The sequence below is a fragment of the Rhinolophus ferrumequinum genome, chromosome 10 (assembly GCF_004115265.2).
Source record: "Rhinolophus ferrumequinum isolate MPI-CBG mRhiFer1 chromosome 10, mRhiFer1_v1.p, whole genome shotgun sequence".
NCBI lineage: Eukaryota > Metazoa > Chordata > Mammalia > Chiroptera > Rhinolophidae > Rhinolophus > Rhinolophus ferrumequinum.
In genome coordinates, this window is record NC_046293.1 from 70804246 (window position 1) to 70816739 (window position 12494).

Genomic DNA, 12494 nt, shown 5'->3' on the forward strand with positions numbered 1-12494 from the left:
TAAGATAATTTATAGTCAACAAATATGGAGCCTGAATATTCAGGACAGGACACTGGGAAACAAAAGACAGAGTAAGTTAAAATTTAGAACAATGCTAGGAAATTTTTATGACTATAAAACAAAAGGAGATGAAAATTAAGGCCTTCAATGAACTAGCTAGACAATCCAAATTCAACATTTAAAGTGCCAAAAATTATAAGTCAGAAGAGAAAGAGAAGTAATAGAGAAAAATATCAATAATTAATTAACCAAAGTAGTTATAACATTTAAGGCAGAGAAGTAAATAAAAAGAGTAACACCTCACTTACCTGGCCACAGTTAAAAAACAGAAAATAAGTAATGATTGCTGAAAAATCAAAATGTCACAAGAGCCATGTGTTTAAAGGTGACATGCCATTCTGTAGAGCAAAGTCACTATTTTATGCTCAAATCTAAATGGTCTCACTCAGTTTCCAAGTAGCAAACAAAAAATAGCAAGAGAATCATAATGACGTACAAGTTGGGGTAGATGACAACAGGAGAGCAAGCAGAAAAACTACGAAGCAAACAAGAATTCAAAACAATACAAGTTTTGGGGCCAACTGGCATAAAGATACAAACATCTAGACAAATCACTGGTGAAAGAACATCACAGTATTTTAACACAGTATCACGATCACAATATCTATGAATAAACCTGCATTTAAAAAAAAGTTTGTTCTGTACCTTCTGTTTAAGAAGCTAGAAACAGATTCCAATAAAAGATGGTAGACTAAATATAAAATTTCCTGCCAGTTACTAAAATATCCCATGCAATAAAAACAATTTATAAAGAAATAAAACCATAAGAGCAAAGAAATTAAAATTAGGGATAGGAGTAGACAGGGTATTCAACAAATTTCTGAAAGATCAAAGTAGATGTGAGATTGATTGATACAACAAACAAAGAAAGCCACAACCTCATTATATTCTTCAAGATTGATGCAAAAGGGTGGGAACCCACAGGTCTGACAAAACCCCAGAGAAGCATGATTGCAAAGTAAATGGTAGAGCAAAGGCTGGGAATAGTGGGGCTAAAAATAGGAGAATTAAATATTACTTGACTAACTGTGTAAGATACAACTGCATTTCCCATCCCCCATCTCCAAACAGCACCAAAACAACTGACATTTACCCCAAGGCAAAAAGATATGTAGTTGGTTTTTCTCTAAAGATAGTGAATGACTACCTAGGGAAAGATAAGTAGGGATGCTGGGACAGAGTAATAAACCCTTCTCATCTGGCATTTAGAGGGCCCACAGCCTTGAATCTAGCTCTCCTCCCTCTTACCCTAAAATAATGCTTGCCAATACATAGGCCCTACCCTGTACAGTCCTGCCCCCTAGGTGTTTTGGCCAGAATTCCTACTCAAAGGAAAAACTTAATGGAGAAAACAGTTCAAGGAACAGGGTGGGAGGGGGGAAGAACCAGACCAGAAACCCGTCCTTCTTTGTGAAACATGAATGGAAAACCAAGAATCATGAGGCACATAAGAAAAACTCACCATGAAAATGAATGATCATATAAATAAACATAAAAACTGACCAGAGGAGAAAAGGAGATAATTGAGGAAACAAGATATCTTTTAAAAATCTACTTTATATATTCTGAGACTAAAGACAGTATTACAACATAAAACAAGAAAAGAATGGTAGGAAAATACTAAAAAACAAACAACAAAAAAAAACAACAAGAAAATTCACAGATTACTCCTTCCCCCCCACCCCCCCACCCCCAACTACCAAACACACACACAAAATCAGCCAAAAAACTAGGGGGGAAAAATCCCGAACACAGAAAAAATAAATAAATAAATAAATCACAAAATATGAAAGTAAAGATGAGGATCAATCCAAGAGAGAAAATATCAGCCTACTGAAGAGCAAACAAGCAAACAAGAAAGTGAAGGGAGGAACATATCAAAGATATAATAGAGGAGAAGAATTTCCTAGATGTAAAGAATCTGATTCAGACAATAAGAGCAACTGAGTGCCTAGAACAAATAAGCAAAACAAAAACAACCTATACACCTCTTTATGACTTTGTAGCAGAAAGATAAAACAGAAGATCCTAAAAAGCCTTCAGACAAAATAAAGAAAACATCTTAAAAGGATAGTGAATTAGACAACAGACAACTTCTAGTAAGCATCCATGGACACTAGAAGACAACCAAGCAATGCTTTCGGCATTCTAAAGAAAAATTATTTGCAGCCTACAATATTGTACCCAGCCAAACTATCAGTCTAATGTGAGAATAGAATGAAGACATTTCTGTACATAAATCAAAAAGTTTGCTTCTCACACACTTTTTTGAGGATGTACTCCAGAAAATAAGATCAAGAACATTTAAAAGACAAGGAAGCTCTGTAATAGAATGGATCCAATTCAAGGGTACAGTGAAAGGAAATTTCAGAAAGAGACCTAAAAGGCAACTAGTCCAAACTGAGGCAGAATTACAGGCAACTCCAGATAAATAGGGAACCCAGTGCAACAGGTACTATGCTGAAGAGTTGGGGGGTGGAGGAGGGAGTTGAGAGGCTATGATAAAGGCATACAGTATAGGAAAGGGGGGCAATTAGAAACATCAAGAAAACAGGAAGTCATGTCAAATTTTTTTTAATTCAATGGCTAGATTTTGAACAATTGATAAAATATATAAAATCCACTGGACCTTGATATTATCAACATTTTTCCTCGAGTGGCCCAAGGGCTGCTTAACATGATCTGTAGAAAAGAAATCACAATCTGAGCATACTCCCTGGCCCAGCATTAAATAACATTTACACACTCATAATATCAAAACTATTTACTGGTTTTCATCAGTTAGAAAGAATCTATGGGTATGACAGGTGGGATTATTTGGGCAGGGAGAGGTGGAAGGGATATGTTTATCTAGGCAATAAATATAGCTAGCAGTTCAGAAGGCAAAGAAAAAATGGAAAATTCTAATGTCTGAGTTGATAAATTAATAGAACTGTGGAGCAATATTTAATAGAAACTAATGTGTTTCATAAAAACAACATAGCTTTCTTTGTTGCATATTCATAAACAAACCTCCTCTATGAACTCCACCCATCTTCTAAGAGGAGAAAAAGTCCTTTAATTAAAGGTAACTTTCAGTTTAAAATCACTTATTTCAGGTTAACTCAGTTTTTAAGGCAATGGTTCTCTACTGGAGGTATTTTGTACCCCAGGGCACATCTGACAACGTCTGGAGACATTTTTGGCTGTATAACTCAGGGATGCGCTACTACCATCCAATGGGTAGAGGACGGGATGCTGCCATACATCCTACAATGCACAGGCCAGTCACTCACAACAAAGAATTACCTAGCCCTCAAGGTCAATAGTGCCACGCTGAGAAACCCTGCTTTAAGGGAACTCTTCAGACTTTTATATAAAAAAAATGTTGCAGTTTCTTTCTGTTTCTCATTCTTACCAGGGTATCTGGGCATAGAGAAAACTGGTCTGAATGCAGACCCATGGACTGCCCTCTGGGTCCTCACTGGCCTCTGACATTTGGCCATTGGTCCTCACAGAGTCATAATGGCATATGCCAATGTGTATGTTGGAACACTACCCAGTGGATCTCCTAAATTGGCCCAGCAGCTCTTCTTGGTATGGACATTCTTAGGGTCTCAACACCCTCCGCTATGCAGCCCATGCTTATAGTTAAGGCAACACCAGCTGCCTAACAAATAAACCCCAAATTTTCTGTAACTTCACACAGTTTCTTATTAAAATTATAGTCTGGTGTGGGTGCTCCTGTTTGGTGCACATGGTAATTTAAGGACTCTATATCCTTCCAATCTTATGGCTCTAACACTCAGTAAGAGCCCAGCCTCTGCATCTGGCCTTTGAATGGGAAAAGAGAAGGTTAATGAAGAACACCTGCTTTTCAGCCACCTCAACCCAGAAGTTACAACATATCATTTCCATTTGCATTCCACTGCTGAAAACCAGTTATATGGCCCCACCTCAATACAGGGAGGGAGGACAGGGGTAGAGGAGAACATGACTGAGAAATGTGTTCCCAGTTGCGCAGCCACTTCAGTGTTAACCACGCTACAACGAGAGGGAACACAAACTTTCGTGGGCATTGGGCTGCATCTGCCATAGCCGCCCTCCCAAAACCTCTATTGCATAGTCCCCTCTCTCAGTAGTGGCCGCATTCATGACAGGCTTTCTGGCTCTCACTCTGCTAACTTCTATCTCCCTCACTAGGATTGTGTGAGATCTTCCAGATCTCTTTTATACCACACAAGAGCCATGGAAAACTCACAGGGTGTATCTCTGGCCTCTCACTCTGCCCAAATCCCCCATTTCCTTCCCCTGAGACCACCTCATGTCAGCACAGGGCCAGTTGCAGGGCAATCAGCTGGTGTCTGTGCGGGTTCTGACCTTCAGCAGGCTAGTTTCAGAGCCTGTGCTCTTCTGTCTCTCTATATTTCTAAAATAATAGGTAGTAAGAGATTCCTTCCACGATCATCAATGAATATTTATAAAGCATCCACATCTTACACAAGAGCTGAGAAACTATGACCAACTCCCCACTATGATGCACAGCACAGTTTTTCTTTACTTCTGGATTGCTGACCTTAAATGTTATCATAGTCGAAACAAAAGGCAAAATTATACAGCGAGCAAAGCGAGTCTCCTCTCCAGCTGAACAGTGGGCCTGTGCTCTCACGTCCAAGGCACCCACCCCACCTCATTACTCTCACCCAGTAGTAACGGTGCTTACACTGACTGCTCTTTCTCCAGTAAGAGGACTGCTCTGCTCTTACCCTACTCCCATCCCATCAAAACATATCTACACAGATTGCGTAACTTCCACACAGGCCTGAGCCTTCTTTGTAAGAAACTATGTAATCTGATAAACTACTCCTGCTAACATGTGGCATTCAGCAACCAAAAAACAAGTTACTTGAATGGTGGAAATTTCAGCAGGAGGGGGCTTTAGTAAACTTACCTTAAACTGGTCTTGAAAAACAAAAAGGATAGATTTCAATTACATAGATTTCTATCCCTAAAATACACTACATGAAAACCATCCACACTGATTCTACGTATCAGTCTTATTCATAAAAGAGCTTTTTCGAGCTGGACCTGTGGCTCAGGTGGTTGGAGAGCCGTTCTCCTAATGCCGGTTCAATTCCCACATGGGCCAGTGAGCTGCGCTCTCTACAGCTAAGATTGTGAACGGCTCTCCCTGGAGCTGGGCTGCCGTGAGCAGCCGAAGTTGGCGTGAGCTGCCCTGGGCTGAGAAACAAAGGCTTGAACGAGGGGTGGGGAGGAGGGGTAAAAACCCAAATCTTTTAAGTACGAATTTAAAAAACTGTAACAAGTCACTTTAAAATACTGTATCTACCATGTTCTTCTATTTCCAGTAGAGTCTGGAATTGCCTAGAGAGAAAATGGCAACTGAATGAACAATAAATAATTTGCCTTACTGCAAGTATTTTTTTAAGATTTAAAAAAATGTCAGTCAAATACATATGAAATGAAACAAATTGAGGATATACACCATCTTATTACTAAATGAACTTTTCATCAAATCATAGTCAAAATAGATTCACAAAGATCATGAAGATCAAGGCTTGTCATAAGGTGCAACTGCACATAAACTATACAAAGCAGTATAGCAGTTCGGACACTTAAGTTCACGAACTCATCCTAGAAAAAGTGCTACACACCTCATTGCTGAATATCACTACACAGTCACCTTCGAAGTACTCCCCTTGGGAAGCTACGCACCAATGCCAGCACCTAGTCCATCCTCCAAAGCAATTTTGGAACTCTTTTTCTGGAATGGCCATCAGAGCTGTCGTATTACCCTTGATGTCCTGAATGTCATCAAAATGTCTTCCTTTCAATATTTCCTTTATCTTTGCATAAAGAAGTCATTGGGGGCCAGATCAGGTGAGTAGGGAGGGTGTTCCAATACAGTTATTGGTTTACTGGCTAAAAACTCCCTCACAGACAGTGCCGTGTGAGCTGGTGCATTGTCGTGATGCAAGAGCCATGAATTGTTGGTGAAAAGTTCAGGTCGTCTAACTTTTCACGCAGCCTTTTCAGCACTTCCAGATAGTAAACTTGGTTAACTGTCCAGTTGGTACAAATTCATAATGAATAATCCCTCTGATATCAAAAAAGGTTAGCAACATCGTCGCAACAAGTTCGCAAACTTAACCATCAGAACTCATACTTCAGTGGTTAAAAGGAGAGGCACTTAAACCAAAGGTCAAGTTAAACTTGAAATTTAAATCCTTTTGGTAGGCTCCACTAACTACTACTTAAGCTCTCAGTGTCTGAGGTTTAAAAAAGGACAAGAAAATAGTCTGATTTGGGAGGTCACTGTGAGGAATAAATAAGACATATGTCAAGTACTTTTAAAGCAGCACATAGTTAGCAGCCAAACATATTATGGCCAACCACTCCTAAGACACCTTTGGGAACTATAACAACATCCCTCTGAATCTATCACATTTTTAACAACCCCTACCCAAAACGTTTCTCCTTTCTTTCTGAAAAGAGTCTTCAAGCTCTAAAACCATTTCCTCTTTTTTTTTTTCAGTTCTTTGTGAATAAGGAAGATGGTAAGTGGCTTCTTTATCATTTGAAAACTTAAGATACATTTTAGTCTTTTTATAACAAAATTCCCTTTCAATTATTATACAAAGGACAGACTGCTCCACGAATTATAAACACTACAACTTCACAAAAATGAAATTTTAAGATTCATAGAAGAACAAAGAGTTATGGAACAAAAAGTTTAGTAAGAAATGATGCAGAAGTCTACTAGCCTGCTCAAAAAATACTGAGTTCTCAAATAAAGCACAGCAGGTAGAGAGATCCTTCATGGTTTATAATCACTCTGATCACTATTAAGCAAAGGATATTTTGGGAAATTTTCTCCTTAATAGCAGGAAAATCCCATTTCTTCACAACACCGAATAGATACATAGCATGATAGGTAAGGGCAATTTCTTCACAAACAAATTCTGTACAGAAGAAAAGCCTGAAGTCTCAGATTTTCAGATTTTAAAGCCTTACTTAAAGCTTTAAAAACTTGAGGCCTCCACCACTCCTTGAGGAAGTAACACAATGAAGCCTCATTTCTATCAAAAACCGTTATGCTTGATTGAAAGAAAACTAAGCATCTAAAATTTTGATACCGATAAATTTAAAGGTAATACCATGGGTCAATTCAAAGTTCAAATAGATATTAAAGTTCATGATAAATACACAAAAGTATTTTTTAAAGATCTAAAAACAAAGAAATGTTTTAAATAGTTTAATGTTCGTTGATTTCTCCTACATGTGAAATACTGAAGTAGGCACTTTCATATACATCATGTAATTTCATTTTCCCAACAACCATGTGGGATAAGTATTATCCTCCTTTTACAGATGAGAAAACTAAGGCCCAGTCATTTGCCCAAGGATGCTTGCTTGTATAAGATGCAATCAGAAATCCAATTTAAATTATCTCACCCCCAATTCAATGCTGTTGCTTTCACAGTACCATCGTCACCTCCAAAACTCCAGTATTCTAAGTCTTAGCTCTTATAAGCTATGCCAATCTTCTTATCTGGGAGATGCAACAGTTGTGAGAGGAAAAGAAAAATTCTTCATAATGTTACCAAAAAAGACTCACTGTGTTTATCTGACATAATTATCCAGTCTGATTTAAATGCTTTGGTTCATGCAGTCTACCCTGTTAGAAAACCTGTTTATCTTCAGATAAACAGCTTTCAGCAAGACCTAACTCAAGAGTCACCTGCTCCAAGAAAGTTTCCTAGATTAAATGACCTGCTCTCTGCCTCCCAAGCCAACATCCTTTGTTTATCACCTCACTGCTTGTATTTAATTTGCACTACATTATCACATACTACTCCTTGTTTTCCAGTCATATATCTGGAACTACATTTTTTCATTCAATAATTATTAAGCATTCGAAGGGTCAATGGTGAGCAAAACAGACAAGGTCCTTGCTATCATGGAGAGATTACATTGTTTGCAACTTTAGCAAAGGTAAAAAAAAGTATAATGTTCCAGGACAAGGATTCCTTCCCTACAAGATCTTTGAAGAAAGCCTGCAAACTTGATAACATTTTTAGGGAGGGAAAAATCCCTTCTATCATGTCTTCCAGATGACACCTTCAACTCTATACCTTTTTGAAGATATACGTATGAGGGGATAGGAACCAAGGTGGAAAGACAGATCTAAAATCTCTCAGTGGTTTCCCACACACTGACATGAAATCTTCACACATTAGTCCAGACATCTCTTCCTGGGTCTCATCCATAAGGGAACTATACTTCAGCCACAAACGCTACAATGAAGAACCTCCATTCACCTTCACAAATGAAGTATTCAGAGGCTTTTTAACTTAACTTGTATTTATGTATTATTTGTAGGTCATATTCATAAAAAGAAGGTAGAGTCTGTATCTTCTACCTTTGAATCCTCCAATGCTCCAAGACCATTGCTATAAATGTGTTCAGCTTTGGATATTATAATATAAATATTAAAATATAATACTTCCAGTATTGTCATCAGGATAAAATTTTCGAAATCAATATTAGAAGAATATTTGTAAGTACCCATTCTTCATTTTGTTGTTCATGCTTTAACACAAGTAACCTGCTCTTGAAGGTTATTTACAAACCAAACCAAGTTTAAATGTACTAAGAGCACTCACTAGTTAAAGAAATTTTGCAGTTTGTCCTTTAAAAACAAATGATCCTTTTGTAAGCAGATTTTGTTAATTCATAATTTTATCACTTCTTTCTGAAATCAAACTAAAACATAACTGCATTACACAGAAGTGTATATTTCTCCCCGAAGTATACTTTAAGGATTTTCAACTTGAAATGAACCAAGAAACTAGATGTTGTCAAATTTATCAGTGCTATCAATGTGTAGTAAGAAACATATTCGATTGCCTCTAAAATGTAGTAACATTCTAACTGAAACAAATATAGCAGCATCTTTCACAGGTCACAAATACAATGAATATTATGATACAGTGGAAAAGAACTAAACCATGATCATTTTTAATTAAACTGGCATTTCTAAACACCTGTACACAATGTATTGCGACTCAAACAGTTCACATGGAATTTGACCGCAAGGGCTTAATCTCCATAATTAAAGACCTAAAAGGCAGTTCTTACGTTTCACCTATTCGCTTTCCCAGTATTTTCAACAGGCATATTATAGTCATTCCACAAACAGCTGCTATCAAAAAAGAGGTAACAAATATTTGAAATTAGCTGTACTTTCACTTAGTGGACAATTTGCATGCCCTTACTTTTCCTTCCCCCACCTTAGTAATTTCAATGCAAAACAGGTTCTAGCAAGCACAGAAATTGACCATAGTCTATCAGCATGATAAGTTTAAATGACCCCTGATGAGATGGAGAAACCCTAAAAAGCAATTCACCCATGTCTCTCCACAATCCTTGCTCTCCTTGGAATCCTCAGGAGTCAAAACAGTTTTAAAAAAGATCTAAAGCCTTGCTAATTTGAGGCTAAGTTTCAGGGGAAGTGAATAAAAACTAATAACCCTATCCTACACAGGGCACTCTAATACTACGCAGGTGTCATGTAAAGTCCTCCAGCATCAGAAAAGCAAAAACTCCATTAAATTATGTATTTAGAACAGATATGCTTTATCATCAGTTAGGTAAGTTCACCCACCCATCTGTTTAAGTCGGAGCCCAAGTTACCTTTTATTTCAGACAGCATTTAGAGAAATTGAAATTAAGCATGTTCCCCGGGGCAGATGTCTCTCATCAAGAAGAGTGTTAAATGACTTTTGTGAATGGAAAATCTGCATATACAGTTGCTTCGCAGGTCTTAAGTGGGTGGTTCAATGAACCAAAAGCACGCTCCATCTGAAGCTCATTGGAACCTGAGTCCCCTCTTGAAAAGGGGCTTTGAAAGAAACATTAAATTGAAAAGTGGAGCAAAGGCTTCTCCTTTCTTCGACGCTACAAGGCCACAGGAACTGAGGTTTAGAGGAACAACACCGTGTCATTCGGCTCCGCAAGGGCGGGTGCGTTCTGCGGTGCGCTGCACAGCCTCGGAGCTGTCACAGGAAAACCCGAGCCTCGCCTAAACCGCACCAAGTGACAGCTCCAGCTCTCCCGGGCGCTGGGGCTTCCGGCGATCCCCCGCCTTCCGCCCCAACTTCGGAAGGAGGCACACATTCACGCGGCCAACATGCTATGACAGCCCCCCGCCCCTGCCGCGGCTTTGTAAGGTTGCAGACGCACCTACTGCGGGCCCCAAAACACTCCACACACGCCAGCCTTTGAACCCCCCACTCCAAAAGGGGACAAAGGCGCCTGAGGAACTCCCCGGCGCGGGGTGCCCGGAGTCCCCGCCCGCCAGAGCTCAGGATGTGGAGCTATGGAGGTGCAGTCGCCAGCAGGGGTGCGAACCCTCCGCCCCCAACTCAGGGACCCACACGCGCGACACTCACTGATGCGGGGCGCCGGGGGCCGGTTCCTCTGGGTCCCGGCACGCGTTCGGTCCGACCCTAACTTCTCTCCGCTCCTGTCGCCAGCGGCAGCTGGGGAGCGAGCACAGACCGAGGGCGCTGTCTCTCCGCCACGGAGGCGCTGCTGGCTCGGCCCGCGAGAGGGGCGGGAACTCCTGCCTCGCGGTCCACGGGCCAGGGCGGGCCCCCACCTTCCCTCAGTCTGCGGGGTATCGGTGGCGGCTGCTGCCGCGGCGAAAGCTAACGCTGCAGCCGCTCGGGCTGCCCCTACCACTACCGCCCAGCTCGGAGCGCGTCGCGGCCTAATGTTGTCATCCGCCGCGTCGCTGCCTCTGTGAGTATCTAGAGCCTCCAAGATCCTTCACATTCGAGCCCCCTCCCCCATCCCCTCCCGGCCCCGCCCACCAGCTCGCGGGCGCGGCCACACCCCCTCCCCGTCACGTGACGGCTCGCGGAGGCGTCAGCTGCGAGGCCTACAGGGCAGGCAGCTACCGCGCCCAAGCAAGTGGCAACACCTTGTTCTGCCAGAGTCTTATCGCCGCGGAGTCGCCTGCACACACCCAAGTGCGGCCGCGGGATGAGAGCCCACCGCCGCCTGCCCCACGCATGTGATCTGCTGAGGCAAGGCCTTCGGCACCGGTTGCTCTGGGCGCTGCCCAATCTGAGGACACTGACTGCACTATAGAGCTCCCTACTCAGGGCTCAAGATCCCGCGCCCTAGCGTGGGGACCCTTCCCCCCAGCATTGGGCTTGGCTGAAGTTTTAGCCAAGCAAAGGTGAAATAAAAAAAAAAAAAAGCTTCGTCGTGTCTGACTTGAAAAGCAGTAACTACTTGTTCCTATTTCTAGTAGCACGTTAATTGTGCCATTTGATTTACTCTCTTCTTCATTAGAGCTTTTTATTTTAAAGGAAAGGATGGTGCATTTCAGTCACGCTGGGATGAAAATAGCCCAGCAAATTTATTTTTGTTCCTAGTCATGTTCAGGATCTTTCGTGCCAGTTTTACAGTCATTAAGTTTTACAATGTGTTAGGTTGGTGGCAGTTTAAACAAATACGCAGAAATTTGGCATTTCGTTCCATTTAAAAAATAAAGCCTTATTTTTTTAAGTACCTTAACTTTTGGACATAACCTTTTGCGTCCTTTTCACCCATGGTCCGAGGAACTCTTTCCAACCGCCACACCCCCATCCTGTTGATGAGAGGGAAAGAGTAAAATGCTAATCACCAAAAGAAACAAAACACAAATAGGGGAGGTAGAAAAGCAGAAAGATCACAATCAAAGCCTGCTAACCAGGAAGGCACGTGAGAAAGCTTTCTGTAATAAACTCATTTTTCCTTCCAGCCCAAGAGTAAGGTTTTTTTTCCTAAGCAGTTCTCATCTCACTACATTTTCTAAACAAGACGTCAAAAAGCTTTCTGATTGGCTGGATACTCTGAAATTAATAAGCAATAGTATGGCCTATATAATTCTTATTAATATATTTCATAGAAACTAAGAAATCATGGATTTTAATGGTGAAATAACTCACCATTATTTCATATTATCTAAGAAAGAAGAAAAACACTGCCAAGTAAACTGTGCCATGCCACTGATTTTTTTTAAGACATCTGAAATTCAGATATGTTAAAATGTGAAAAACTGAGTCCTGGAATCCATGAGATACTGTAATGAACTGGTGTTCCAATGAGGAAAAGCTTTTACAGCTTCTGTTATGAAGTCTTGAAAGGTGGTACTTGCAGTTCAAGTAAATATGAGGGAAATTTATTCTGTCAATGACATTTCAGCAAAGCTAGTAACATTGTAGTTTGTCAACAGATTGAAACCATATTTTCTAGAGCAGTTTTTTTTTTCCATATGACTCAAAAATCCATTTTACTCTTTAATAAAATAGGCTAGAATGGAATAGAATCAGAGTGCATATCTAGTAAGGGCAAGAATTGCTTTCTGAAACTTCAGTTAT

At 40.5% G+C, this 12494-nt stretch overlaps 1 protein-coding gene across 4 annotated transcripts in view; it reads right to left on the bottom strand.

Annotated features, from left to right (window-relative positions):
- The window catches only part of OSBPL8 (oxysterol binding protein like 8), a 154568-nt gene extending 143698 nt beyond the window's left edge, over window positions 1-10870 (bottom strand). For 3 of the 4 annotated variants that reach the window (XM_033116574.1, XM_033116575.1, XM_033116576.1), the window contains exon 1: window positions 10515-10870. The gene's annotated coding sequence lies outside the window, so the exon portion shown is untranslated. The remainder of the gene's footprint in view (window positions 1-10514) is intronic. The other variant, XM_033116578.1, reaches the window with a different exon arrangement.
- Window positions 10871-12494: the final 1624 nt, after the last annotated feature.